We start from the raw sequence: 6,097 nt of genomic DNA, 5'->3' as shown, positions 1-6,097 counted from the left end.
CCATGCACACTGAGGCCATTTGGTTTTATTTGTATTCACTTCTAAAATCCATGGAACGTGGCAAATTGTTTTTTACTGTGATGAAAATAAGCAGTGAGGATGAGCCTGTGGCTCTGTCACTCCTAAAACCACACTTGATCCGTCCATCCTGACACAAAGCTTCATATGACACCAGCTCAGCCAGCACAGCTTTGCCAAGTTTGAGGGATAGGGAGCAACTTTTGATTCAGTCTTTGTCAGGTGGCTGTGACAACAATATGCTTTTATCTGTTACAGTTTCATGGTTGATATTCACAGAACACATGGGTAAATCACAGTGTTAAAATTGAGGTTTCAGTGAGAGTGAAGGGGGGAGCGAGAGAGAAGGGGGCAGCAGGTGCAGCTTTGAATCATCAATCAGCATGTAAATGACTTAAACTGATGCCAACATTTGTATCAAATTAAACCTGTTCTGAAAAAAAAAAAATGACGGACAATAGTTTTTGCGCCAGTGTGCAAACATGAGAACAACATGAGATTGTTTTTCTTCTTTAAAGGTCACATATTTTACCCCTTTAAGACAAGTTTATATTGGTCTCAGATGTCCCCAAAATATGCCTGTGAAGTTTGTTGCTGAAAAAACACTCCAGTATAGGACTTTTGCATGTCTAAAAAATCCTCTGTTTCAGCCCTGCTCAGAATGAGCTGTCTTTATGTCTGTGGCTTTAAATGTTATTGAGCTGTCTGACTCCGCCTCTCTCAGGAAATGGATGTGGCTCCTCTCAGCAGGGGAGGATAATTCAAATGCATGTTTTTAAGCTTTATTATTCTAATCAAATGCATTTTCATCACTTCAATTTTTATCCTCACCTTTTGTGACTTCCATCCTTAAATGATGAAATAAAATGTTTGAGCTGCTGATGGTAAATAGATAATGGAAGACAATCAAAATGATAAGATTTGCCACGATTTTCATCAAACCAACCTCAAATTAATCAAATAAAATTTATCGCTTCATTATTCCATTCACATGCGTTTTTAAAATTTTCTCCACTTGTATTATCTCATTTTTGTTACCTTCACCCTTCATAGAGTCAAACGTGTTTGTTTAAAGCTCAAATGAATCCTGTTTGAGTTTGTTTAGATTTTATACGTAGGTTTTGTTGGCACTGAGCTGCAGCTGCCAGTCTGAAAGCCGTTCACCACAGCTGAGAGGCTCCCGTATCAGAGCAGTAGCCTCTGAAGGCAAACAGTCATACACACACTAATGATAAACCTTTGTAAATACAAGTGTACAAAAGAGATTTTTTTTTTTGCATTGTATTTAAAATAAAAATACAATCATCCTGTTCTTAAAGCCATTTGATAGTTTTAACATTTAAACAGTTGGAATCCAATTTTGATAATGGTATTTGATAGTGAATCCTAGTGAGATTTCAGCCAGTCGATGGTGATGCAGTGTATAAATGCAGTATGTCGGGCTGTATGCAATGTGAAGCCCTCATAAGGGAGACGACAGTGTACTCGTTATCATTCTTGTGTTTCTAGTTTGATAAAAGGTACTCTGTGTGTAGGCTTTTTTGTTGCTATACTTCCGTCAGTGTTTGAAGTAAGTTAATTGACAGCGAGTGTGTTTTTTGCACTATGTAAATACGTACTGGTAAACAGGTCTTGTAATTAATGTGAACAACACAGAAACTAAACAAAAAAACGGTTCAATGAAGTACTTTTTCAGCGTGTTCCTCGTCTTTCTATGGATATTTAAGACGTCTCCCTCAGACTGTACATCACTAGCAACATTGTTAGAGGCTGTTTCTCATAATCCTGTTATCACTCTTAACCTATATGAACTGATGAATAACATCATTAAAATGTTGTTTATGTAAATGATCTGACTGATGCCTCATCTTCTGTTTCAGGAAAAAGTTATGATGTTGGTTTTATAATTGTATCATCATTTTTTAATCGATGTTCCAAGAAAGAAAGGCCCCAACACTATCTGTTTAAGGTCAAATTTGAAGACTTGATGCTTTACTTTGTTGTTTATTCCAGTGCAGTTTTTCTCAGGAGCAAAAGTGGGTTGTGGGGCTGTTTTCAGAGGGTTGCAGTTGTATACCTGAAAAAGTATTTTAATCCATGTACTGTGGTAACAATTACTTAAAATATGTACTATATATATATATATATATATATATATATATATATATATATATATACACAGTGTACTGACTTAATTATAGGGCACAGTAACGCACAGTAATGGACTTTGTTTGATAAACAATGTTGATGTCATTTTAGCTGATAGCAATACTGAAACCAATATACTATAGATATAGTTCTTAAACTTAATTACCTAAAACCCTTTTCAAACTTACAGGAAGAGCAAAGATACAAACTTCAGTCCTTAAACTCACTTTATAAGGTAAGGAATGAGGACAAACAAAGAAAAAGATTTGTAGATGTAGGTCTATTGGTCCTGCCTAAAACTCTAAAAACTTCTTACATGACAGCTGATATAGGCTGATATTTACTACTAATAAAGTCATATATTTACAGCTGATATTTACTACTAATAAAGTCATATATTTACAGCTGATATTTACTACTAATAAAGTCATATATTTACAGCTGATATTTACTACTAATAAAGTCATATATTTACAGCTGATATAGGCTGATGTTTACTACTAATAAAGTCATATATTTACAGCTGATATAGGCTGATATTTACTACTAATGAAGTCATATATTTACAGCTGATATAGGCTGATGTTTACTACTAATAAAGTCATATATTTACAGCTGATATAGGCTGATATTTACTACTAATAAAGTCATATATTTACAGCTGATATAGGCTGATATTTACTACTAATAAAGTCATATATTTACAGCTAATATAGGCTGATATTTACTACTAATAAAGTCATATATTTACAGCTGATATTTACTACTAATAAAGTCATATATTTACAGCTGATATTTACTACTAATAAAGTCATATATTTACAGCTGATATAGGCTGATGTTTACTACTAATAAAGTCATATATTTACAGCTGATATAGGCTGATATTTACTACTAATGAAGTCATATATTTACAGCTGATATAGGCTGATGTTTACTACTAATAAAGTCATATATTTACAGCTGATATAGGCTGATGTTTACTACTAATAAAGTCATATATTTACAGCTGATATAGGCTGATATTTACTACTAATGAAGTCATATATTTACAGCTGATATAGGCTGATATTTACTACTAATGAAGTCATATATTTACAGCTGATATAGGCTGATGTTTACTACTAATAAAGTCATATATTTACAGCTGATATAGGCTGATGTTTACTACTAATAAAGTCATATATTTACAGCTGATATAGGCTGATATTTACTACTAATGAAGTCATATATTTACAGCTGATATAGGCTGATGTTTACTACTAATAAAGTCATATATTTACAGCTGATATAGGCTGATGTTTACTACTAATAAAGTCATATATTTACAGCTGATATTTACTACTAATAAAGTCATATATTTACAGCTGATATAGGCTGATGTTTACTACTAATAAAGTAATCTATTTATAGCTGATATAGGCTGATGTTTACTACTAATAAAGTCATATATTTACAGCTGATATTTACTACTAATAAAGTCATATATTTACAGCTGATATAGGCTGATGTTTGATACTAATAAAGTCATATATTTACAGCTGATATAGGCTGATATTTACTACTAATAAAGTCATATATTTACAGCTGATATAGGCTGATGTTTACTACTAATAAAGTAATCTATTTACAGCTGATATAGGCTGATGTTTACTACTAATAAAGTCATATATTTACAGCTGATATAGGCTGATGTTTACTACTAATAAAGTCATATATTTACAGCTGATATTTACTACTAATAGTCATATATTTACAGCTGATATAGGCTGATATTTACTACTAATAAAGTCATATATTTACAGCTGATATAGGCTGATGTTTACCGCTGATAAAGTCGCATATTTACAGCTGATATAGGCCGATAATTACTACTAATAAAGTTGCATATTTACAGCTGATACAGGCTGATGTTTGATACTAATAGTCATATATTTACGGCTGATATAGGCCGATATTTACCGCTGATAAAGTCGCATATTTACAGCTGATATAGGCCGATATTTACCGCTGATAAAGTTGCATTTTAACAGCTGATATAGGCCGATATTTACCACTGATAAAGTTGCATTTTAACAGCTGATATAGGCCGATATTTACCACTGATCAAGTTGTATATTTACAGTTGATTCAGGCTGATGTTTAGCACCAATAAAGTCGCATATTTACAGCTGATATAGACCAATATTTACTACTAATAAAGTCATATATTTACAGCTGATATAGGCTGATGTTTACCACTAATAAAGTCATATATTTACAGCTGATATAGGCTGATATTTACTACTAATAAAGTCATATATTTACAGCTGATATAGGCTGATGTTTACTACTAATAAAGTAATCTATTTACAGCTGATATAGGCTGATGTTTACTACTAATAAAGTCATATATTTACAGCTGATATAGGCTGATGTTTACTACTAATAAAGTCATATATTTACAGCTGATATTTACTACTAATAAAGTCATATATTTACAGCTGATATAGGCTGATATTTACTACTAATAAAGTCATATATTTACAGCTGATATAGGCTGATGTTTACCGCTGATAAAGTCGCATATTTACAGCTGATATAGGCCGATAATTACTACTAATAAAGTTGCATATTTACAGCTGATACAGGCTGATGTTTGATACTAATAGTCATATATTTACGGCTGATATAGGCCGATATTTACCGCTGATAAAGTCGCATATTTACAGCTGATATAGGCCGATATTTACAGCTGATATAGGCTGATGTTTACTACTAATAAAGTCATATATTTACGGCTGATATAGGCCGATATTTACCACTGATAAAGTTGCATATTTACAGCTGATATAGGTCAATATTTACCTCTGATAAAGTCGCATATATACAGCTGATATAGGCCGATATTTACCGCTGATAAAGTTGCATATTTACAGCTGATATAGGCCGATATTTACCGCTGATAAAGTCGCATATTTACAGCTGATATAGGCCGATATATACAGTCGCTCCAGGCAGACATTTTTAGCTGATGTACAGCTGATATAGGCCATTATTAAGTACACTGTGTAAAGCTCAGATTATTAGTGGTATCCAACAGTCAGATTCCAGACTTCTACACTCAATTTTGGTGCTAACTGAGGCAAACTATTGGAAAGAAAAAATTACTCAAATTTAATATATTAAATTAAAATTTCTATAACTTTAATTTGGTCCATTCTGTGGTACTATAGAAACGTTGTGCAAGATGGTGGAGTCTGTAGAGGTGAGCCCTCTTTATGAAAGAAAAGAGCTTATTCTAAGTTTAAAAACAAAAACCGTTTTTAATGTATTCAGGAGATTTAACACGTAACATATTTATGAATATAATGTGTTTTCAAAGTTTTTCTGCTAAATGCTTTTGAATTTTGTGCACTGCACCTTTAACCTAATGAATCACATTTGTGTTCTATGTTAGGTCCAAACAACAGCCTTTTTCTCAAATTAATTTGAACGGTTGGGTATTTTTGGAAATTTGGGGCAGGATGTTTTTATTAAGGAAGTGCTGAGTCCTGAGAACCACTGTTGAGTAAAACTGGAACTAAAGCAGGCAGCTTGAGTAAGTTGTTCTGGTGATTGTTAATATGTATTGTATTTTTACTTGCATTATGATTTCAAAAATTCTGAGAAATTTTTCCACATCTTTATCAATATTATAGAAATAATTGGTTGGGGCCCTTATTATAGTTTCACTGAACAGCCACTAGGGGGCTCTGCTATACAGTATTTAATCATTTCCAACTCAGAAATGATGTCTGTTCTTTTGTCACAACTACAAATGATTAAAGAATCTTATTTATATGAAGGTGTATAATTTCAAGAAGACTTGCATTCAGAAAGTATGAAGAAACCCTTTTCTTTGTTCAATTTGGATATGTTGCAGCCTGATGCTGCAGTCTTAAATTCAGTG

This window comes from Cheilinus undulatus, linkage group 1 (genome assembly GCF_018320785.1).
Source record: "Cheilinus undulatus linkage group 1, ASM1832078v1, whole genome shotgun sequence".
Taxonomy (NCBI): Eukaryota; Metazoa; Chordata; class Actinopteri; order Labriformes; family Labridae; genus Cheilinus; species Cheilinus undulatus.
Note: the sequence above shows the minus strand (reverse complement) of the source record.